This window comes from Palaemon carinicauda, chromosome 1 (assembly GCF_036898095.1).
Source record: "Palaemon carinicauda isolate YSFRI2023 chromosome 1, ASM3689809v2, whole genome shotgun sequence".
Lineage (NCBI taxonomy): Eukaryota > Metazoa > Arthropoda > Malacostraca > Decapoda > Palaemonidae > Palaemon > Palaemon carinicauda.
The window spans coordinates 293337854-293363396 of NC_090725.1; the positions used below are offsets into that span (position 1 = coordinate 293337854).

General features: G+C 44.2%; 1 long non-coding RNA gene and 1 pseudogene across 1 annotated transcript in view; both read right to left on the reverse strand.

Annotated features, from left to right (window-relative positions):
• The window catches only part of LOC137657802 (uncharacterized), a 75024-nt gene extending 51748 nt beyond the window's left edge, over positions 1 to 23276 (reverse strand). Inside the window, exon 1 of the long non-coding RNA XR_011047206.1 lies at positions 23149 to 23276. This is a non-coding gene — a long non-coding RNA (uncharacterized lncRNA). The remainder of the gene's footprint in view (positions 1 to 23148) is intronic.
• The window catches only part of LOC137657851 (E3 ubiquitin-protein ligase MIB1-like), a 421337-nt pseudogene that overhangs the window by 177439 nt on the left and 218355 nt on the right, over positions 1 to 25543 (reverse strand).

A 25543-nucleotide genomic window follows, 5' to 3' on the forward strand; every position in this document is an offset into this window, starting at 1 on the left:
ATGAAAGAATTTCTTTGATAGTCTTCGTACTGTTTTCAAAGATGAACTAACGTTTAGTTTTTTTAGACTACGCCGTTGTTGACGTTCAGGACGTTCAACATGCGCTCTATCGTTACGATAGAGAGAGAGTGTATCACGGTTTCACTTTGCAGTAAGAGTAAATCGATTCTGACGTTTCGTTCATTCTTTCTTAACTTAAATGGTTTAAATTCTAAATTAAAGGAACTCTTTATTTGGAAAACCTTTCAGTTTTTTTCCTTTAGCCAAATAACATGTTTTTTTGACGATATATAATTGGGCTCTTCTCTCAGGTGCGAAATCAAGAGAGAAAGAGAGAGAGAGATAGAGACGGAGGGAGAGAGAGGAGAAAAAACGTTCCGTTCAAGCGGGTAACGTTGTTCTCGTGTTACTCTCCTCCCTAGTCGCTGTACGGGGAAGAAGGTAAAACGTTTCTAGGGTTTTATTCTTGTCCCCAGGCTATGTGCGGTGAGAGTTTGTAAACGTAGTTTATTTGAACTAGTGTTTAGTCTCTTTCCCAGCCACTGAATTCTTTATCTTTATATATGTTTTCTGTTTTTGCTAGTATTAATGAGCTGCATTATACGACTGTTTTCGCAATTACTGTACTACCTTTTAATGAAGGGTAGAATTGCGTGTTTCAGGTAGAAATCAGTAAAAGTTTCGATTTCAGTGAAATAAGTGCAAAACAGAAAATCGAAGTGATAAAGTGATATGCGCAAAGTGTTACAGTGTTGCGTCCGAGGGTTCGTCTGTTCGTGCCTGTCGTTCACCTAGTCCGGGACCTCTTGCAAGCTCCCAAGCCCAGGGGAGAAGTAATGTCGAACGACTTATGGGTTCGTCAGGCCTTGATCAACGAACAGACGTTTCCCTCCGTGGTTTCGGGCGTATCTACCCAAGATCGCCCCACCCACACAAAGACGAGAGAGCCCATTTATTTCTCGTCTGCGGAAGAGGTTTCTCGTAAGAAACCATGGACCAAGGTCTCGCAGCTTATTAAGCGCAAGTCGGTCCCTTCCGCGCAAGTCCAACGGCCCAGTTGTAGCCACTGGGTCAGTTCGGACTTGCTGCAGTCTTCCGACGACTGCTCACCTCCTAAGAGAGGCAAAGCGGTACCGCAACAGGCAGTAACACCGTCTGTTGCCGCACCTGCTACTGTAGACCCTAAGTGGTCTTTGCTGCAGACCATGCAGACACAGTTAACATCTTTAATGCAGGAGTATCGTGCGGAGAAGGTTGACGCTGCACCCGTTAGCCTACAACCAACCACGGTTGTGCGTTCAGTTGACGCTGAGGCTACCTTCTCCCGCACTCCGGCTGTGAGAGTTCCACCACCCATGCGCAGTGTACCCTACCAGCCGCACGTTGACGTTCACAGACGCACGGAACCCTCCGTTGACGTTCGCGAGTTACCACAACAACAGGAGGGTGGAGTTAAGTTGCTTTGTTTTGACGCTGTGCGTCAACCTCCGCATTCTAGAGTTGTTTTGACTGCTCAGTATAGACAGTCAAAGCAGTCTCGAGTGAACACTGTATGTCCTCACGCACCTGTTGTGGTTGACAGTTCAGTTGTTGACAGTTCACAGACTGTCAAGCAGTTACATGACGTTGCCTTCTGGTCTGCTACTAATGCACCAGTGCTGTATGTCCTCACGCACCTGTTGTGGTTGACAGTTCAGTTGTTGACAGTTCACAGACTGTCAAGCAGTTACATGACGTTGCCTTCTGGTCTGCTACCTATGCACCAGTGAGAGACTCACTGAGATAACCTAGCTTTTATCGGACAAGGTTCCTGTAGTTGAGAAAGTGCTGTTCTCCCTCCTACTGATATTCCTTTGAGGACTCTGTCATTTGGAGAGGAGCCTTAAGCTGCTTAGCCTCCTATGGACTTTAATTAAATCATGATGATTTTTTAAGGATCTTCGTCCGGATCTTGTAACTGCTGCTCCTCGTTCGCCTAAACGTCAGAACTTACACTAGGCCTAGCTACTTCGAAGCCGTTGTTGTTAAGCTAGTGCTCTCTCGCTCTCCTAGAGAGCGTTACGTTGGCTAGGCGACTGGTTTTTGCACCAGGAGGAGTTTTAGGGATAAAGCCTTTGATTTCCCTTCTTTTAAACTGGCTTATAGAGCGAGAGTCTGTAGGACACGAGAGAAGTTCTCGGCTTGGGAGTTCATGCCTCTGCCCAGATAGACTTCTCAATTCTGGTAGACTCGCCCTGGCGCCTAGCCAGGAGACGCTCCAAGTTGTTTACAGGTCAACTTCTCAACTTTTGTCGAGCCTTTGAAGTTTTGCTGTACTATTATGTCACACATAACAAGGCTTCCAGGGATGGTAAATGGTTCCGCCTCAGTCGCTAACCCCGTCTGTTGCCACACCTGCTCCCGTAGACCCTAAATGGGCTTTGCTGCAAGACATGCAGTCCAAGCTTGTGTCCTTGATAGAGGACTTAAATGCGGAGAAGAACCTTCTGGCCAACAACCTTCCAACTGGTTGGTTGTGCGCCCTGTTGACGCTGAGGTATCCTACTCGCGTCTGCCAGTTGAGGTGGTTCCTCCACCGATGCGACCCAGTGTGGGTTGCCAGTCGCACGTTGACGTTTAGTGACGCTCGGAGGTGGTTGTTGACGTTCAGTGTGTCACTAGGAAGACGTTCAACAACCAGCAGAGGTGACTTGTTGTGAAGCAGTGCGTCAACCTCAGCAACCCGGTAGGGTGTTGACTGCACAACCCAGACAGTCTAGACAGTCTCGGGTTGACGCTGTACTTCCTCGCGCACCCATGGTTGTTGACAGTTCACAGACTGTGCAGCAGTGCCATGATATTGCGTCCGGCTCCGTCACGCATCCACCAGTGCGACCGGATTCAGCGAGTCAGACGTTGCCCACTCCGTTGCCGTTTCCTCATCAGTTTCGGATGAGGAACCCTCTGATGAGGACGTTGCTGAACAAGACGATCAACCCCCAGCCCTGCTATCCATCCAGAAGATGCTGAAGAAGGAACGCTGCCCAGTCAGGCTGTGGATGAGTCTGGTAGGGACACTGTCATCCGTGGATCAATTTGTGTCACTAGGAAGACTACACCTCCGTCCTCTTCTATACCATCTAGCTTTTCACTGGAAAAAGGACAAGACGCTAGAAGCGGTCTCGATCCCGGTTTCCGGAAAGATAAAGCCTTGTCTGACTTGGTGAAAGGACTATATCAACCTTAGAGAGGGTCTTCCCCTGACTGTTCAGACTCCCAACCACGTTCTCTTCTCGGACGCATCGGACGTAGGCTGGGGTGCGACATTAGACGGTAGGGAATGCTCGGGATTATGGAACTCGAGTCAAAGGACAATGCATTTCAACTGCAAGGAGCTACTGGCAGTACGTCTGACCTGGAAAGCTTCAGGTCTCTCTTTCAAGGCAAAGTGGTGGAGGTGAACTCGGACAACACCACGGCTTTGGCGTACATCTCCAAACAAGGAGGGACCTACTCTCTGACATTGTACGAGATCGCAAGGGACCTCCTCACCTGGTCAAAAGGTCTAGACATTTCACTAGTAACGAGGTTCATCCAAGGCAACTTGAATGTCATGGCAGATTGTCTCAGTCGGAAGGGACAAATAATTCCAACAGAATGGACCCTCCACAAGGATGTATGCAAGAGACTTTGGGCCACCTGGGGCCAGCCAACCATAGATCTCTTCGCAACCTCGATGACCAAGAGGCTCCCAATATTTTGCTCATCAATCCCGGACCCAGCAGCAGTTCATATAGATGCCTTTCTACTAGATTGGTCACATCTAGATCTATATGCATTCCCTCCGTTCAAGATTGTCAACAAGGTACTGCAGAAGTTCGCCTCTCACGAAGGGACAAGGTTGACGCTAGTTGCTTCCCTCTGGCCCGCGGGAGAATGGCTCACCGAGGTACTTCGATGGCTAGTAGACGTTCCCAGAACACTTCCCCTAAGGGTGGACCTTCTACGTCAGCCACGCGTAAAGAAGGTACACCAAGGCCTCCACGCTCTTCGTCTGACTGCCTTCAGACTATCGAAAGACTCTCGAGAGCTAGAGGCTTTTCGAAGGAGGCAGCCAGAGCGATTGCTAGAGCAAGGAGAACATCCACCCTTAGAGTCTACCAAACAAAGTGGGAAATCTTCCGAAACTGGTGCAAGTCAGTATCCGTATCCTCGACCAGTACCTCTGTAACTCGAATAGCTGACTTTCTCTTATATCTGAGGAAAGAACGATCTCTTTCAGCTCCCACTATCAAGGGTTACAGAAGCATGTTGGCATCAGTCTTCCGTCACAGAGGCTTAGATCTTTCCAACAATAAAGATCTACAGGACCTCCTTAAGTCTTTTGAGACCACGAAGGAGCGTCGTTTGGTTACACCTGGTTGGAATTTAGACGTGGTACTAAGATTCCTTATGTCAGACAGGTTCGAACCGCTACAATCAGCCTCCCTGAAAGATCTCACCTTAAAGACTCTTTTCCTGATATGCTTAGCCACAGCTAAAAGAGTCAGAGAGATTCATGCCTTCAGCAAGAACATCGGATTCTCATCCGAAACGGCTACATGTTCTACAACTTGGTTTTCTAGCCAAACACGAGCTGCCTTCTCGGCCTTGACCAATATCGTTTGATATTCCAAACTTATCGTATGGTTGGAAATGAACTAGAAAGAGTCTTATGTCCTGTAAGAGCTCTTAAGTTCTATTTAAAACCTTTACGAGGCCCCTCTGAAGCTTTATGGTGTTCAGTTAAGAATCCATCTTTGCCTATGTCAAAGAATGCTTTATCCTATTTTATCAGACTGTTAATACGAGAAGCTCATTCCCATCTGAATGAGGAAGACCAAGCTTTGCTGAAGGTAAGGACACACGAAGTTAGAGCTGTCGCAACTTCCGTGGCCTTTAAACAAAATAGATCTCTGCAAAGTATAATCGACGCAACCTATTGGAAAAGCAAATCAGTGTTCGCGTCTTTTTATCTTAAGAATGTCCAGTCTCTTTACGAGAACTGCTACACTCTGGGACCATTCGTAGCAACGAGTGCAGTAGTGGGTGAGGGCTCAACCACTACAATTCCCTAATTCCATAACCTTTTTAATCTTTCTCTTGAAATGTTTTATTATTGTTTTTGGGTTGTCCGGAAGGCTAAGAAGCCTTTCGCATCCTACTTGATTTGGCGGGTGGTCAAAGTCATTTCTTGAGAAGCGCCTAGATTAGAGGTTTTGATGAGGTCCTTTAGTATGGGTTGCAACCCTTCATACTTCAGCTCCTAGGAGTCCCTCAGCATCCTATGAGGATCGCGAGGCTCAGTAAGGAAGACGTATTTAAAAAGGCAGAGTAATTGTTCAAGTCGACTTCCTTACCAGGTACTTATTCATTTTATGTTTGTTATTTTGAATAACTGCTAAAATGAAATACAAAATACTTAGCTCATAATAATGTCAACATGTAATGCTGGTCTCTACCCACCCCCCTGGGTGTGAATCAGCTTATATGATCACCGGCTAAGTTTAATATTGAAAAATGTTATTTTTATTAATAAAATAAATTTTTGAATATACTTACCCGGTGATCATATATTAAAGGACCCTCCCTTCCTCCCCAATAGAGACCCAGTGGGCCGAGGAGAAAATTGGTTCTGTGTTGACATGGAGTACTTGAGTACCTGCTCGACAGATGGCGCAGTTGATGTACACCCCCACCTGTATAGCGATCGCTGGCGTATTTTGTCCTTAGGTTTTTCTGTCGGGCAGCAGAGCTGACAGCTTATATGATCACCGGGTAAGTATATTCAAAAATTTATTTTATTAATAAAAATAACATATTAAGGCTGTTAGAGCAATTTAAAAGAAATATACACCAAAATGTGCTGGGAAAAAAGTAACCCCTTGGGGGTTAAGGGTTGGAAATTTCCAAAAAGCCTGGGGGTAAAAGGGTTAAGAGCTTTCAAAAGATAAGAACCTCTGAGTAATCAATAAAAAATTATTCACATGAATGCAAATTTAAATGCACGTATATCAACTTATTTTCTAAAATGTTTTTGTCATGCAATATAGCTGTAAACATTCTTTATATAGGCGGCATGTAGACTAGCTTACTAGAAATCGTAATTTTTGGTATGGAGTGGGAATTACAAGATGGATACTCAGGGTAATTATGCTGTACTTATTAACCTACTATTAGAATACATCTATTAACCTAGGGGACTTACTGCATGCATAAAAATTTCCATCTTTTATTAGTGAAACTTATAAAATAAATCCTACTTGGTATCATGAATAACTGTTTTATAGAATAAAATGAATGAATGGACATATGGCACTAAACTGTGCATCAAAACAAAATCTGCATTTTGGAAACAATACTGTACTGACAACTCCAGATACATTATATTTCACAACTAACCTCCATCAACTATCGCTGGTTTGAAAAGTGCAACCATAGTTCATGGTGATATAATTCTTACATATGAACACCTGCATTGGGACTAAAATAAATTTTGGATAAAGAAAAGAGCATATTACAAGTACAGTTAACTAAAAGGCAGTGTTGTAGTGTAATAAGATTAATTCCTCATGAAATTTAATTAATTATCCTACACAGTTATTGTTGAACTAGGTTATTAAAACCATCAATAATCGAGATTTCTAATACTTCACTGGCCATATTGGCCATATTCAAATTGTCATGCTTCCTATTTTTATATGTTAAAGTTGTGCCTAACCTTCAATATTTTTATAATAAAGTTTGTCAAAAATGTTTGTCTTTTTTTTTTTTTTTTTAAGTGAGCCTATTCTGTAATAAAAATGTCACATTACTTCTTGATTAGATTATGGGATCCATTCATTTAAACTTTAAAAATGTGGCACCCTAGCAGTACCAACCAAACTCGGTTGAGTCCCTTGTCAGGCTAGGAGGAACGTAGAGAGGAAAGGTCCCCCTTTTCATTTGTTTGATGTCGGCTACCCGCCAAAATTAGGGGAAGTGCCTTGGTATAAGTATGTATATTAGCTTCCATTGAAAAGAATAACCTTGTGAGTTTTTTTACCACATACATATCATGTAAATGTGAATCTAATATTTAATTTGTATATTCATAAGTAAACATCCATTCTAATTGGAAATTTTAAGTGCACAAGGTCCATGTGAAATTTTTTCTGTATCAAAAATATTTACAAATTATGAATTAGGTGGGCCAATATGTTATGGTTTTTAAACCTGTAAGTTGTAAAAGATATAAAAAAAGATGTAGATCAAATGTTAATCCTTGTTCTATCATATGTACAGTACCATTAAAAAAAAAAAAAAAAAAATAGCTCATATCTGTTCAATAATGCTAACACATTGAAGTATTCTACTCAATCAGTTGTTTAGTAAAGGGAATAAAAAAAACAGTAGAAACATGAAAAATTTGGGGATAATTTTTATTTTTCCTAAAGATACAAACCTTTAGCTATTTATTAGGGGTATTACTTTCGGCGAAGCTGAAAGGACAAGCCATAAAAATTTAGCGAGGGTTAACTACCCATCTCGCTAGTTAGTGGGGGAGTAGGGGAGGTAGATAGTTAACCCCTTCCCTCACACACCTGTGACTGAGCTCACTTTGCTTGGAGGTAGGACTTCAAGGGGGACATGGTTGGCGGGTAAGTTTGTATAAATAGCCAAAGGCTTGTATCGTTAAAAAAAATACAAATGATCTCCGAATTGAATTTGTCACTTGTTCCATTAACTGGAATACAAAACTATGCTATTTAATAAGAGTGACTCACCCATTAGGGGGGTGGATGTCCCTGCCAATCTGGCTTTTGGACCTGGGGACTCCTTTACTTGAGTAGGTCAGTACTGTACCAAAAATAAGGAGCCCCTAAAACCTTGCTACGCAATGTCTGCGGCCTAAGCAAGGTCTGCAGCCTACGCAAGCTGTGTGTTGAGATAAGCTGTGTGACTGTCAAGGTAAAAGTTATTAAAATTCTTTGTAGGAAAAACTGTTGTAACCAAGACTTTCCCAATACCACCTTGCCAGGGTATGGGGACGCAACAGTATTGACACAATACTAGGTACACAAGGGAGCATGGTTTACCTATAGCGGTTGAGGTCAGCTTGTGCAGAGAACCCAGGCTGCTGCTTTCCCCAAGAGGGGAGGATAAGAAAAAAAGAGCCAGAGAACCCAAGCTGCTGCTTTCCAGTCATTCCTTTTCATTCATGCAGACTAAAACCAGGTAACAGTGCCCTCAACCTTCTGCTTCTTGTCCAATAAGGAGCCTGAGGTATTAGACCAGCTGTTGTGCAGCCACCACAGGGCCAATAGAAAATATATCAAGCCTCCTGTGGGTCCTGTCTTGCAGGTAGTAGGCTGCGAAAGTCGTTTGGCGCTTCCACACCCCAGCCTGTAGAATCTACGTCACAAAGTAATTTCTCCTGAAGGCCAGGAATGTAGCTACGCATGCGACATCGTGGGCTCTGGGATGACGTGATGGAGGATGATCTGGATTCATCGCATGCTCTACGACCTTGCAAATTCATGCAGAAAGGGTGTTTTTGGTGATCCTCATCTTGTTCCTCCCGGTGCTGAGGAAGAGTGCGGGCACTTGGGGGCGAGCTGCTGCTGTTCTTTTAAGGGGACCGTCTGCTACAATGATTGACATAACTTTAAAAATAAAAAATTGTTTTATTGTTTCTATGTATGCAGGAACATGTTGTACAAATGCTCTCCAGAAGTTTCAGCTAATTATTTTTACAAATAAAGAACATAAAGCGGTCTTTAAATGATGACGTCATCCTTACTGTGTCGTCTGCATGACTAAGTTTGACAGAATAATTTTTGAGTGTTTATTTTTGCATATATATATATAGCGATCTTTTCACTTATGTTTCGAAATTTTGTACGTCTGGCAGAGATGGAAGGCAATGGTAGAGGGTAAATGAACACAAACTACGATCTACGAGAAGACCAGCCAGAGTTTCCAAAGACGTATAGAAGTTACGATGCTTATGTTTACTTACAGTTCATATGTACATTATGTTTTCATAACGACCTCGTGAACTCTATAGCATGGTCAATGTTACCCAAGGTCAAAGAAAGAACAAAAAGTAAACAGAGAGCAACAAAAACAAACTAAAATGAGATGGAAACATGAAAAAGTGTACAAAGCTGGAACATTCTCAATAAAACTCTGGCAACAATGAGAGGCCTATGGCAACTCATGACACTCTCACACCAAGTGTTTTTAGTAAACATGACAAACTTATAACAGAGTTTGTATTTTTCCTAACATACAAACCCGAATTCTTTACTATAGGAGATATTCTAGCGCGAGCTGGAAAATACGGCAGAAAACCTTAACAAGGACGTTAACGACCGGGCCGGTAGTTATCCACCTGTTAGGGGTGGGGGACTGCCGGTTGGTAACTACTGAATACCTTCAATCGGATTCTAGCTAGGACTATTTTTAGGGGGCGGTGACGGAGGTAAGATTTGTGTAAAGAATTCGGGTTTGTATGTTAGGAAAAATACAAACTCTGTTATAAGTTTGTCATTTGTTCCTACACTAGATACAAACCCTCATTCTTTACTATAGGAGACAGTCTTGAGGTCAGGGTGGTCGAGGAGTTCCCTACTCCTAGGGAAGATAGTCCTCAGACTAGACTCTCATGATGAAAAAATCTCCCGTTAAACTTTTCTTTGTAGATCCCCATAATCTTAGCACGACTGAAAGTTTGTAATTACGTGGAAACAAATGTTTCAGGATGAAGAGGGTCGGGAACCTTCGACTCGGACCCTTTCATACTTAGGATTCCCGATCTTGAAAAGGGGAACCCTCGTGACTACGAGTATAACTTATACCCTGTGAGAGGAGTCAGAAGAGTTTCATACCTTATTTCCATTGGCGAGTCCTGCTGAAACTGGTTACAGACTAGGATACCCAGATGGGAGGAAGAAGGAAGTGCAGAAGATAGATGGATGTCCTTCTAAAAACCTAGTGTAACACAGAATCCCTGACCAATGGCTACTGTCCCCTGAAAGGGTGTAAGGTAGCTACAGCACCTGTTGACCTGCCACAATAGGCCCTATAGAAAAGGTGTTTAGAGACCTATGTGTCACATCAGTTAAATAGTGAGTGGTGAATGTAGATCGGCGTTTCCAGACTCCAGCTCTTAAGACTTGGGAGACTGAAAAATTTTTCTTAAATGCCAGTGAGGCAGCCACTCCCCTAACTTGATGGGCTTTGGGTTGAGCTGCCTCTGGGTCTCCGTGAATGGCTCTCACAATAACTTTCTTGAGCCAGAAAGAGATGGTGTTGCGAGAGATCATCTTCTTTACCTTGTTGGTACTGAGGAAGAGATGACGGAGGCATGGTCTGAAAGGTCTGGTGCCCTTTAAGTATTTCCTTAGCGCCCTGACTGGGCACAGTAGCAATTGGTCAGTATCCTGTGTTACCCTATTGAGGCTGGAGAATTGAAATTCTCTACACCTCTCATCGGCCGATGAAGGATTCTGAGTTTTGGCCACAAAGCCTGGCATGAAGTTGAGCGAGACTTCCCCCCATCCTCTAGAATGGGTGACTTCGTAGGATAGACCATGCAGTTCAACGAACCTTTTTTCCGAGGCCAGAGCTACTAGGAAGACGGTCTTAAGGGTTAGGAAGTAGTCAGAGGTTCTATTTATAGGCTCATAGGGTGGACCCTTCAAGGAACGTAAGACCAAGGACACGTCCCAAGGTGGTCGTCTAATCTCAACTGGGGGACAAGATCTCTCAAAACCTCGAATCAACAAGGTGATATCTTCTGAAGTGGAAAGGTCAACCCCTCTCAGTATACAGATGAGGCTTAAGGCTGAACGATAGCCTTTAATTGCCGAGACTGAGAGGAGTTTTTTCTCCCTGAGGTACACAAGGAAGTCTGCCACTAATGGAAGAGAGGGATCGAGTGGAGACACGCCTCGCCCTCTACACCAAGCTGCAAACACTCTCCATTTTGCTTGGTAGAGGTTTGTGGAAGATTGGCGCAGGTGCCTGGACATGTGCTCAGCCACCTTCCCTAAAAAGCCTCTGCTTCTGAGGAGTGACTGGACAGCCTCCAGGCGTGAAGCTTCAGGAAGGGAATTCTCCCGTGGGGGACACCACTGTGTGGCTGCGTCAGCAGAAGGGGTTCTGGAGGCTCAAACCTTGGAACCTGAACCAGCAGGGAAAGAAGGTCTGTGTACCATTCTCTGCTTGGCCATGCCGGAGCTATTAAGAGTTAGCTTGCAGTTCTGGGAGGTCCTGAGTTTGTTGATCACCCTTCAGAGCAGGCAAAAGGGTGGAAAGGCATATGCGTCCAGGTTGTCCCACAAATGTTGAAGGGCGTCCTGGATCGCTGCAGGTCTGGCAGTAAATATTAGCACGAATCACAGTGTACATAAAAAGATTAATATATATGACAGCGCATATCCCATACCCATGCATGACACAGGAAGGTCATATATTTATGCGTATATATACTGTATGTATGCAGCAGGATGGCCTATTGCAGGTATGGTAGCCCATTTTATTTTATAACCATTACAAGTGTGTAATTACATACATTTATTTTTTCAGCTTCAAACATTCGTTGCATGTACCTCAAATATAATCATCAAATGCACGAATATCTTATTGACTAGGAGAGACGGCATGAACAGGACGAGATACCCAGAAAGAATCATGGAGACTGTCCAGGGACTGACCCAAAGTTGCTTCCACCTGTTCCAGCAACTTTGTAGGCATCCTCCTACTGGTGGACAAGCATGGGGAATGCCTATCCTAGCATTTGCGGCCGCGGCTGCTCCCTCTAGGATATTTTCCTCCCCTGGAGGACTTTCAACCTTTCTTGTCTTTGGTAGGAAAGGGCTTTTTAGTTTTGGGCTGGTTAGGCTGTGGAGGAGCTGGTGGTCTGTAGGGCTGGGATGTCAAGGCCATATGGAGGAGAGTCCTGATGGGACTTCCTTCACCTCTCTGCAGCCTGCCAACGTTCCTATGCTCGAACAACTAGGAACCCTCTAGAGAGGAGTTCCCGAGCCTCGTCATCTCGGTGTTAGGGACCTGTTGATGGGATCTCTCGGATACTGAGTCCCTGCATTTAAGGATGGTATTGGCCCACAAGTTCAATATTTGGTGGGCCAGGGATTCGATGATCAGGGAACCTGAGAGAAAGAAGGTTTCCATCGCCTTCCTGGTACTTTCCTTGGAGAAATCCTTGCTCTGTACCAGGATTCCCAAAGACCCTAACCATAGATCTAGCCACGAAGTAGCCTGCATGACATACTTCACAACCTTTTCTTGGTTGAGGATCTCTGTCGCTGGAGTCTCTCTCTAGGGAGATCACCTTACTCAGCTATTCCAGAGAATGGTGGAGTGGAAGAGCTGGTCGAGGCTCGTCCAAGACTTCTCAATACCTTCTTTGCTGAATGTGAGGAGGTGGGAGGAACTTGGTAGAGGAGCCCAAACGAAGGGAGGAGAACTCAGCGACCTGGACGGCAATCTTAGTCTTGGCACACTTTAAACCCTCAGACCGGGGCAAGGCTGCACTGGACTTTGCGGGCTTGCGAGTGCCGACGACACTGTCTTTTTTGCCCTCCTGGGGAGAGGGGGATCTCTGGGTCGAAAAGCCATTGAGAACCCTCATTAGAGGCATAACTTGCCAGAAGGCATGTTCTGACTCCTCCTATTCCCCCACTAAGGTGGGACTGGAAGCAAAGTCTCCTTCATCCACCGCCGAGAGCTCATCTCGGGATGGGTCGCGCTATAGTCAAACCATTCTGTCGTGGCCGCTGAGAAGAGCTCATTTCCAAAAGGTATCGTGTTCGAGTGTAAACACTTCGTTCATTTTCATTTGAAGGAATCACTCTTTAGAGACAAGTCGAAAACCTTTGAAAACAACGATAAAGCCAGATTAAGAGATTAGGCAACCCATTTTCCTCACCCTTTCTTTACAACTGTACTAAATCGTCTAAATAAAATCAGCTTTACTATACTTCCTTGGTTATTGTTTTTTCTGCTGGCACACTACAATATATATGGAGATATTTCAAATTAATTTTATTGTGCTGCCTTTGTCAGATACTTATCTTTCATAACTGATATCTCCAAACTTATGGTGGTCGGGTCACATCTGTCAATCAATGGTCATCCAGCTTATAAGATTAGGATTTCTTAAAGGAAGAGTCAATTTAATCTTTGTTGTATCTCCCCCCTCTCTCTCTCTCTCTCTCTCTCTCTCTCTCTCTCTCTCTCTCTCTCTCTCTCTCTCTCTCTCTCTCTCTCTCCCTTTCTGGAACATTTGTGGCTTCAGAAGTACGGATACATGCTTTGGTGACATCAGTAAAAGGGCCGCGATTCATCTTCTCTTTTGTGAAATATTTGTACACACTATGTACTATTTCCCTGGCATTGGGACAGAGAACACGGTTTGGAGATGTTTCCATGCTTTATGTTTACTAGATAATGCAGTCACTGCCTCAAACACTACATTTTATACCCCAAGACCAACCATTCAAGGGATTAAATATGGCTCGCTGATATTTGCTACATAAATTTACCCTTGAGAACTCCAAGGACAGGTCAATCGGATTTCAAACTTACCATCTGTCCGAGTCATATTAAGAAGGTAGGATAAAAATGGCAAATATCCTGGGATTATGATTTTGGGGGACATGTACTTGGTTGTAATTATCCTTCTAGAAATGAATACCTTACACTCTTAAAAATATGCCGAAAAACCGGTAAAAATTCAGTAATAAATGTAGCCAGGCATTTACCGTCTAATAAACGGAAATATAGACGTTAAATGGTGATATTATGATCATCAACCCGTAATAAGATAACAGGGTAGGGTAAAAATTACACTCTCCAGTATTTTACTGAATTACGGCTAAGAACAGTATATTTTTACGGATAATATTCTATTAAAATTACGCTTATTTAACTGTGTACCTAATGAAATATATACTGTATGCTCGACAAGAATAACGAGAGAGAGAGAGAGAGAGAGAGAGAGAGAGAGCGAGCAGATTTAATCTTGTCTTAATCCAGTGAGATTAGTGAAAAAGGTGGGGATGCACCCTAGGCATACCCTGAGGAATGTCATCTGTCATTAACGGTAGCATTAGTCTCACTCAGTTTGTATGGCTCGTCTCTAACCGCAGTGTTTATTTTTCCTTAAAGTGGTCGAAATATTTTGACATAGGTACGCTGTACAGGGGAACAGAAACCGTCTCAGCGGCCACGACAGAATGGTTTTACTATAGTCTCTAGGGTGGCTGACTGTCCTGACCCCCTCTGCGGGTCTGACGGTCCTTGAAGAGAACTTTGGCATCATTTAGGAGTCTTTCGACTCCTTGTGAGGAAGAAGACAAGCTTAAAGCATGGAGGGTCTGGATGGTCTACTTCCTGGTCGCTTCCGGAGACGTGACTGTCTCGTCCCAAGGGGAGTCTTCCTCCAAAGGTGGTGGAAGGAGACTGGGACTGGTTCCTCGTGAGATTCCATTAAAGTGGATGGAAGGAGAACCGGGGAGGTTCGACCTTGTCTTCGATGGCCTAATGGGAGTCAGTTTCACCCTAGGTGAAGAATCTAACTCTGGGACTCCTCTTTTCCTCTTCAGGGGAGAACGAATGAATGATTTGTAATTGGCATCATAACATCAGTCGTCATTGATGCCGATTTAATCATGCTTTATTAACAATTAATAACTAAGATAAAAAACTAAAAATAAAAACAAATTAATAAATAACAATGAAACTTTTGAAATTTAATGCATTTAAAAACGAGTAAGAAAGCCAGCTCCTAATATAAATTTAAAAATGTCACTAGCATCATAAAAAATGTCCCCTCCAAGAATCTTGGTAAGGATGTAGCCTACCTGCCATTCTCACCACGTGCTTCAGACAGGAATTGTTCCCTGATACCCACGAGACTGGGACATTCAAAAAGTAAATGCCTCACCAGTCATCAGGAACTCACGAGTCAAACGTGTGCGCCCGATTCTAAGGTGACAAAGGACAGTCTCCCACTTTCTTGGCATATTTTCATACTTCCATGGAGGTATTGCATTTGTTATTTCATTTATCTTATTCTGATCAACAGAATTCCAGTAGCGTTGCCAAACATCCCCTAGAGACTTTTAGATATCAGGCAAAAAGTCATTACTAGGAAGAAGATGTCTTCCAGGAAGTAATTTGTCTGCTGCCTCTTTTGCTAATTTGTCTGCCGCTTCATTACCAAGCACACCCACATGAGCCAGGACCCAGCAAAACCTAACTTCTTTACCTGCACTGCAACATATATAGAGCCACTCTAAAATATTTAAATCTAAAGGGTTGGTTGGATTAAAAACCGTCAGTGCCTGCAACACACTTTTTGCATCACTAAAAATAGTAAAATATGTTATTTTCATTAGTAAAATAAATTTTTGAATATACTTACCCGATAATCATGTAGCTGTCAACTCTGTTGCCGACAGAAATCTACGGTCGGGATACGCCAGCGATCGCTATACAGGTGGGGGTGAACACCACAGCGCCATCTGTGGTCAGGTACTCCAGTACTTCTTGTCAACACCACCTCAATTTTTTCCTCGGTCCACTGGTTCTCTATGGGGAGGAAGGGTGGGTCAATTAAATCATGATTATCGGGTAAGTATATTCAAAAATTTATTTTACTAATGAAAATAACATTTTTCAATATTAATCTTACCCGATAATCATGTAGCTGATTCACACCCAGGGTGGTGGGTGGAGACCAGCATACATGTTAACAAAGAAGCTAAGTATCCCGTATTTTATTTTATTAGTTATTCAAAAATAACATAAAATAAATAAGTACCTGGTAAGGAAGACGACTTGAACCATTACTCTGCCTTTATTAAGTACGTCTTCCTTACTGAGCGTAGCGGTCCTCTTAGGATGCTGAACGACTCTTAGGTGCTGAAGTATAAAGGGCTGCAACCCATACTAAAGGACCTCATCACAACCTTTAACCTCGGCGCTTCTCAAGAAAGAATTGACCACCCGCCAAATCAACAAGGATGTGGAAGGCTTCTTAGCCGACCGTACAACCCATAAAAAGTATTCAAGAGAAAGGTTAAAAAGGTTATGGGATTATGGGAATGTAGTGGCTGAGCCCCCGCCTACTACTGCATTCGTTGCTACGAATGGTCCCAGGGTGTAGCAGTTCTCGTAAAGAGACTGGACATCTTTGAGATAGAATGATGCGAACACTGACTTGCTTCTCCAATAGGTTGCATCCATAACACTCTGCAGAGAACGGTTCTGTTTGAGGGCCACTGAAGTAGCCACAGCTCTCACTTCATGTGTCCTTACCTTCAGCAAAGCAAGGTCTTCTTCCTTCAGATGAGAATGTGCTTCCCTAATCAGGATCCTGAATAGGTAAGAAACTGAGTTCTTAGACCTTGGAAGAGAAGGCTTCTTGATAGCACACCATAAGGCTTCTGATTGTCCTCGTAAAGGTTATGACCTTTTAGATAGTACCTAAGAGCTCTAACTGGGCAAAGTACTCTCTCCAGTTCGTCCCCCACCAAGTTGGACAGGCTTGGGATCTCGAACGACTTAGGCCAAGGACGTGAAGGAAGCTCGTTTTAGCAAAAAACCGAGCTGCAAGGAACATGTAGCCGTTTCAGATGTGAAAACTATGTTCCTGCTGAAGGCGTGGATCTCACTTACTCTTTTAGCTGTTGTCAAGCACACGAGGAAAAGAGTTTTTAATGTGAGGTCCTTAAAAGAGGCTGATTGGAGAGGTTCAAATCTTGATGACATAAGGAACCTTAGGACCACGTCTAGATTCCAGCCTGGAGTGGACAACCGACGTTCCTTTGAGGTCTCAAAAGACCTAAGAAGGTCCTGTAGATCTTTGTTGGTGGAAAGATCCAAGCCTCTGTGGCGGAAAACCGCTGCCAACATACTTCTGTAACCCTTAATCGTAGGAGCTGAAAGGGATCTTACGTTCCTTAGATGTAACAGGAAGTCAGCAATCTGGGTTACAGTGGTACTGGATGAGGAAACTGCATTGGCCTTGTACCAGCTTCGGAAGACTTCCCCTTTAGACTGATAGACTCTGAGAGTGGATGTCCTCCTTGCTCTGGCAATCGCTCTGGCTGCCTCCTTCGAAAAGCCCCTAGCTCTTGAGAGTCTTTCGAAAGTCTGAAGGCAGTCAGACGAAGAGCGTGGAGGTTTGGATGTACCTTCTTTACGTGAGGTAGACGTAGAAGGTCCACTCCTAGAGGAAGAGTCCTGGGAATGTCGACCAGCCATAGCAGTACCTCTATGAACCATTCTCTCGCGGGCCAGAGCGGAGCCAACCAACGTCAGCCGTGTCCCTTTGCGAGAGGCGAACTTCTGAAGTACCCTGTTGACAATCTTGAACGGCGGGAATGCATACAGGTCGAGATGGGACCAATCCAGCAGAAAAGCATCCACGTGAACTGCTGCTGGGTCTGGAATCGGAGAACAATACAACGGGAGCCTCTAGGTTATCGAGGTAGCGAACAGATCTATGGTTGGCTGACCCCACAGGGCCCAAAGTCTGCTGCAAACATTCTTGTGAAGGGTCCACTCTGTGGGGATGACCTGACCCTTCCGGCTAAGGCTATCTGCCATGACATTCATATCGCCCTGAATGAACCTCGTTACCAGCGTGAGCTTTCGATCTTTTAACCAGATGAGGAGGTCCCTTGCGATCTAGAACAACTTCCACGAATGAGTCCCTCCCTGCTTGGAGATGTAAGCCAAGGCTGTGGTGTTGTCAGAGTCCACCTCCACCACCTTGTTAAGCTGGAGGGACTTGAAGTTTATCAAGGCCAGATGAACCGCCAACAGCTCCTTGCAATAGATGTGAAGTGTCCTTAGCTCCTGATTCCATGTTCCCGAGCATTCCTGTCCGTCCAAAGTCGCACCCCAGCCCGTGTCTGATGCGTCAGAGAAGAGACGGCGGTCGGGTTTCTGAACAGCCAAAGGTAGACTTCCTTGAGAAGAAAGCTGTTCTTTCACCACGTGAGAGTAGACCTCCTCTCTTCGGAAACAGGAACTGAGATCGTCTCTAGCGTCATGTCCTTTATCCAGTGAGCCGCTAGATGATACTGAAGGGGGCGGAGGTGGCGTCTCCCTAACTCGATGAACAGGGCCAGCGATGAAAGTGTCCCTGTTAGACTCATCCACTACCTGACTGAGCATCGGTTCCTTCTCAGCATGCTCTGGATGCAATCTAGGGCTTAGTAGATCCTTGGGGCCGACGGAAAAGCCCGAAAAGCTCGACTCTGAAGATCCATACCCAGGTAGACAATGGTCTGGGATGGGACGAGCTGGGACTCCTCAAAATTGACCAGGAGGCCCAGTTCCTTGGTCAGATCCATAGTCCATCTGAGAATCTCCAGACAGCGACGACTTGTGGGAGCTCTTAAAAGCTAGTCGTCTGACGGAGCCGGACACAAGATCATGGTACTGCTGCACAGTCTGTGAACTGTCAACCATGGGGAAGCGAGGAAGTACAGCGACAACCCGAAGCTGTCTAGACTGTCTGGGTCGTACAGACAACTCCTTATCGGGTTGCTGAGGTTGCCGCACTGCGTCACAACAAGTCACTTCTGCTGGTTGTTGAACGTCTTCCCAGTGACACACTGACTCCGTAAACAAAAAATCCTCTAACAAGGACTAAGCTTGGACTGCATGTCTTGCAACAAAGCTCAAGGTCTATGGGAGCAGGTGTGGTAACAGACGGGGTTAGCGACTGAAGTGGAACCATTACCCTCCCTGGAAGCATGTTATGCTTAAATAAAAGTCCATAGGAGGCTAAGCAGCTAAAGGCTCCTCTCCAAATGACAGAGTCCTCAAGGGAATATCAGAAGGAGGGAGAATAGCACTTTCTCATCTACAGGAACCATATCCGAGAAAAGTTAAGTTCTCTCAGTGAGGGTTTCACTGGTGCAAAAGCAGCAGACTAGAAGGCAACGTTATGAAACTGCTTGACAGTCTAGTGAGTTGGCAACAACCAAAGATGTGTGACTGAGGAGCATGCGGTAAGGTATGCAGAGCATGCTGTATGCAGAGCATGCTGTATGTAGAGCATGCTGTAAGGTAAGCAGAGCATGTTGCATGGCGTGCGGCTTATGCTGCATGGGATGAGGCTCATGCTGCATGGGATGAGGCTCATGCTGCATGGTATGAGGCTCATGCTGCATGGGATGAGGCTCATGCTGCAAGGGATGAGGCTCATGCCGCATGCGTTGAGGAGGATGCCGCATAGTATGAGGCTCCTGCCTCATGGGTTGAGGCGGTTGCCGCATAGCATGAGGCTCCTGCCTCATGGTTTGAGGAGGATGCCGCATAGCATGAGGCTCCTCATAGCATGAGACTCCTGCCTCATGGGTTGAGGAGGATGTCGCATAGCATGAGGCTCCTGCCTCATGGGTTGAGGAGGATGCCGCATAGCATGAGGCTGCCTCATGGGTAGAGGAGGTTGCCGCATAGCATGAGGCTCCTGCCTCATGGGTTGAGGAGGATGCCGCATAGCATGAGGCTCCTGCCTCATGGTTTGAGGAGGATGCCGCATAGCATGAGGCTCCTGTGAGGTTCCTGCCTCAAGAGTTGCGTCTGCCTCAAGGGTTGAGGAGGTAGCTGCGCAGAGAGAGGCTCATGCTGTGAAGAATGCGGTTGCTGCATGCGTTGAGGCGGCTGCCTCATAGCATGAGGTTCCTGCCTCAAGAGTTGCGTCTGCCTCAAGGGTTGAGGAGGTGGCTGCGCAGAGAGAGGCTCTTGCCTCAAGAGTTGAGGCTCTTGCCTCAAGAGTTGAGGTTCTTGCCTCAAGAGTTGAGGTTCTTGCCTCAAGAGTTGAGGCTCTTGCCTCAAGAGTTGAGGTTCTTGCCTCAAGAGTTGAGGCTCTTGCCTCAAGAGTTGAGGTTCTTGCCTCAAGAGTTGAGGCTCTTGCCTCAAGAGTTGAGGTTCTTGCCTCAAGAGTTGAGGTTCTTGCCTCAAGAGTTGAGGCTCTTGCCTCAAGAGTTGAGGTTCTTGCCTCAAGAGTTGAGGCTCTTGCCTCAAGAGTTGAGGTTCTTGCCTCAAGAGTTGAGGCTCTTGCCTCAAGAGTTGAGGTTCTTGCCTCAAGAGTTGAGGCTCTTGCCTCAAGAGTTGAGGCGGTTGCCGCATAGCATGAGGCTCCTGCCTCAAGGAAAGTGGAGGTTGCTGCATAGCGCTGGTACCTGGCAACTCCCAATGCGGCAGCTCACGCATGGAGGCAGGAGGAGCCTCAACATCATACGTCTGGCAGGGTGGACTGCGCAGAGGTGGAGGAGCGCTCGCAGGAGGAGGTGTGCTAACCTTCTCTGCCTGAAACTCCTGCATCAACACCGCAAGCTGAGACTGCATTGTCTGCAGCATAGACCACTAGAATTTAAGAAAGACAACAACAAACGGAGCTACTGTCCGTTGAGACTGAGGGTCTAAAACAGCTGGTGCGGCAACAGACGGAGTTACTGCCTGTTGCGATACCACCTTGCCTCTCTGGGAGGTGTGCAGTTGTCGTACTGCAGCAAGTCCGAACTGACCCAGAGCTAATGGCACCACCTAGGAGTTGGACTTGCGCGGAAGGGACCGACTTGCACTTAAAAGCTGCAAGATTTGGTCCATGGTTTCTGCGAGAAACCTCTTCCGCAGACGAGGAATAAAAGGGCTCTCTCGTCTTTGTGTGGGTGGGGTGATCACGTCGGCTACGTGAGTTGGTTACACCCGAAACCACGGAGGGAAACGTCTGTTCGTCGATCAAGGCCTGATGAACCCATAAGTCCTTCGACGTTACTTCTCCCCTGCTTGGGAGCTTGTAAGAGGTCCCAGACTAGGCGAACAACTGGCACGAACAGACGAACTCTCGAACGCAACACTGTAACACTTTGCGCTTATCACTTTATCACTTTTGATTTTCTGTTTGCACTTATTTCACTGAACTCGAAACTTTAAGTGGTTTGTACCTGAAACACGCAATTCTATCCTTCATTAAAAGTTAGTAATTGCGAAAACAGTATTACAATGTAACAGAAAAACATAATGAAAGATAAATAATTCAGTGGCTGGAAAAGAGACTAAACACTAGATCAAATAAACTACGTTTAAAATCTCTCACCGCATAAAGCCTGAGAACAAGAATAAAACTCTAGAAACGTTTACCTTCTTCCCCTAAAGAGACTAGGGAGAAGAGCAAAAACGATAACAACGTTACCCGCTTGAACGAAACGTTTATCCTCCTCTCTCTCCCTCCGTCTCTATCTCTCTCTCTCTCTCTCTTGACTTAGAACCTGAGAGATGAGCCCAATTATATATATCGTTAAAACATATTATTGTTAAAGGAAAAAAACTGAAAGATTTCCCAAATAAAAAGTTCCTTTATTAGAATTAAAACCATTTAAGCTAAGAAAGAATGAACAAAACGATAGAATCGTTCTACTCCTACTGCAACGTGACACCGTGAATACTCTCTCTCTATCGTAACGATAGAGCGCAAGTTGAACGTTCTGAACGTCAACAACTGCAGAGACAAAACAAAACGTTAGTTCAACTTTGAAAACAGTACGAGACTATCAAAGAAATTCTTTCAAAAACATTAAAATAGCATAATATGTTAACAGGTAAAAACGAAATGACGGGCTCAATGTTAATTAACTTCGGTTCCAAGAAAAGACCGCCTACTATTAGGAAAGGTCGAATATAAACAAATATAAAAATTAATTTTAATAAGTTTATAATAAAAGGAAGTTAATCGAAGAGGCCTATAAAAGGCGGAGAGATATAAAATAAATCTATAACTTTTGTTAAGCAAAATTAAGAAAGAGAGTCTATACTCTCTTCGACACCAACACTTCCGTCTAAGGGAAGGGTCGGCCATTAAAAGTGAAAGAGAGTTCATACTCTCTTCGTCACCAAAATTAAATAAAAAATTAAATCAAATTAATTCCAAAAACTTGCTAAGCTAATGATAAAGCTTCCTGAATAGCGAAGGCTAAACTCTAGAGCAAATACATCACCAAATCGTGAGCAATAACTCCAGAATCAACAGCGTATCCATGTAGGTCTAGCCGGAGGCACGACAGAGGAAAAATTGAGGTGGTGTTGACAAGAAGTACTGGAGTACCTGACCACAGATGGCGCTGTGGTGTTCACCCCCACCTGTATAGCGATCGCTGGCGTATCCCGACCGTAGATTTCTGTCGGCAACAGAGTTGACAGCTACATGATTATCGGGTAAGATTAATATTGAAAATACCCTTTTTCATTATTGCTATTTTTTCAATAGCAGTCAGGATACCATGCAGCTCTGCTGTAAAGATAGAGAATTTTAAAGGGAGCGCACATTTACAACGAAAACGGGAATTGTACACTCCATATCCAACGGGAGCACTGGATTTGGAGCTGTCAGTACATATAAATCCACTATCCCTATGTTGTTCTGCATGTTCAAAAAAGGTTGACCAAATTTCTTCAATTACCATGTTGCCTTTAGAGCCAGTGCGATAATTACAGGACTGATGTTTTGACCATGTTTCATTAATATTCGATTTTGATTATGGTAACTTTTATCTATTACGATGATTGGTGTTTAGTTTGCTGTATTTTCCTACCCAAAAACCCAATTTCCCACTGTGAAATCCCATTATTGTAGTTATTATGGAGGTCCTATATTTCTACATTGGATTAATTGTGGCAGAAATAAAGGTGCAATTTGTTGAAAACACACTATTCAAGCTACCAAAAATTTATTCTCATATCGGATATCAGAGTTTGGTTGAAACTGTAATTTCACAAATTTCACTAGTTATTGTAAGTTGATTATTTTTCTCTCTCTTTTTATGTCTTTATCCCCATAATTTATTGAGCTTTGTATTGTTTACCCGTGCTGTACCCGAGGAAAATATAAATTACAACAAAAGTGATGGGTGGGATTCTAACGAAATTTAACAATCTACCCATCATTAAACAGAGTAAAATGACCCTCAGGGCTATATTTTAACCAAAACTAAATCACTGAAATGTGAGGTAGGACACAATGCTGATGGCTCACTATGCACAAGTGTGCCTTCTATCCATAATTAGATGGAATATAAATAAAAGAACATAGGAACATACCTGTGTACTAAAGTATGACAATCCACAAAATCATGAATTATTTGAATTGGACATCTTCCTGTTACGTAGACAAGGACATGCTGTCCCAACGAAGGATCCGGTCATAAAGACAAAAGCCAACTAAAAAACGGATTTTGAGCGAAGCGAAAAATCTATTTTTGGGTGAGATAGCCATGGCGTCCTGATGGAAGGTTCCTTTTTGGTAGCTTCCTTGGGTAAATAACTACTAAGATATTCCCAGAGAATTTAACCACAGGTTATCACAGAATTCTAACTTCTGGAGCGAGTATCCTAAAGGTTTCCCTTTTAAGACATCGTATATCAACAGGGGACGCATGTATAGACGCGCCACATAGCTATCTACACCCCGAACAGAGTTAATGCTTCGGTGTGTAAGGGTTGAGAATAGCTGGGAGCCGTTCCATAGCTAATCTCATTCGTGGCTACTACTGATACTCGAGACGTAAACAAACGGGCGCCATTGCTTAAATGACGTCACGTCCGTCTTTATCCTGAAGCCAGTTGCTTGCCCATCACCATGATACAGCAGAGCAGGGTGGGACCTAAAACTGGACGAAGTAGCAGGGAGGGTCCATCAGGACGCCATGGCTATCTCACCCAAAAATAGATTTTTCGCTTCGCTCAAAATCCGTTTTTTGGGCTCAAGCCATGGCGTCCTGATGGAAGAATACCAGAGAATCAATGTATCGTGGTAGATTTTCCCCTAATAGTAAGTGCCAAGGCATTGACAAATTAGCATAGTAATCTTGGTAAAGAACCGTAGGGAAGAAGCATCCTGCCCCCCTTGGCAGTGAAGTTCCCACGGGCCATGCCGACGTCAAAGTGGTATTGAAGGGCTATTCATCCTGATAGAAGAACTTGAAGAACTTGGAGATGAAGCTGAATGTTTGGTATTTGTATAGGAACATTCTGAAAAGCAGACCAGTGGTGGTTGGGCACTGTATGTTGAGAAAGATGAATCATCTCCAGGGTATGAAGAGTAAGTATTCGTATTGGAACATTACATAATCAGAGTGAATATAAATTAAGAGTTAGTATCTTAATTTCTCCATAACCGTAAGGAAAAAGGGGATAATTAAACTATGACAGGCATGTATTTCTTAGTAAGTAGGAGCTGATTGAGACGCACAGATAATAAAATAGAAATTTTATTTCACAAATGCAGAAATTAAATAAATTACAGCAATAAGTAAAGTTCATTTACAGTAATCAAAATGTACATAGTAATAAAGACTTGCTCTTGAATCTGAAAAGGAATTTCAAGTTTATTAGTAGGTACTCGTTCTCGAGGAACGCAAGTCTTTGAATAAAACACATCATGCTCAGGGCATGCGGCACTTGTGTAACAACTATGACATTTCACCTGGGATAAGAACAGTTATATAAAAGCACTAAGTGTTTTCAACATCACTATGTATCGCTCGAGGGTCAACATAGGCACCCGAAGAGTTAGAGTCCCAAGTAACTCACTGTTCTACGCAGAGTTAGGTGCAGGTTTCATAACACTACCTGCGGCTACCACAAAATGTTTGACTTCGTGCACTTGTTTCGCATAATGTTTAAAGAAAACGCGCGAGGACTTCCAGCCTGTGAAGTTCTTAAGGCTTTCAAAGTCCATACTCTGAAAGAAATTCAGAGATGATGCAACTTTCCTAGGATCATGACCAGCGGGTGTACTGTCAGGATCTGCTCTGCGAATGAAGTAGGTGATTTTCGCTCTTAATTGTTTCAGTGACAGGTCGCTGCCCGATGTTTCTCCTTTGAAGAGTTGGCCTCCACCAAAGTTCGAAGTTCTGCGAAGATAGACCTTGAGGCTCTCTACTGGGCATAGAGAGGCATCTTCCTTCAGGGGGCATATTCTCCAGGGGCCCCATCTTTTGGTGGGTAATTCATTTTTGGCGAGAAACGTCGGATCAGGGGAGAGGGTAACGTCTCCTGTATCGGTAAACAGGATGTGTCCGTCCTCTCTTGATAATGCCACTATTTCGCTGACTCGAGCTCCCGAAGCAAGAGCAAAGAGAAATATAACTTTCTGAGTCAGATCCTTGAGAGGGCATGAATCATTATCCAAGTTGGAGGCGAAATGGAGCACCTTGTCTAGTGACCAGGAGATCGGTTTCGGTGGGGGTGCTGGGCGTAGGCGAGCACATGCTTTCGGTAGTTTGTTGAAGATGTCGCTGGACAGATCAATTTGGAAAGCATATAGGATTGGTCTGGTCAAGGCTGATTTGCAGGTTGAAATCGTATTGGCTGCTAATCCCTGTCCATGAAGGTGAATAAAGAAGGACATGCAGAAATCAATCGTGATTTCTTTAGGATTTTTTGTCTTGACGAAGGAGACCCATTTCCTCCAGGATGATTCGTATTGCCGTCT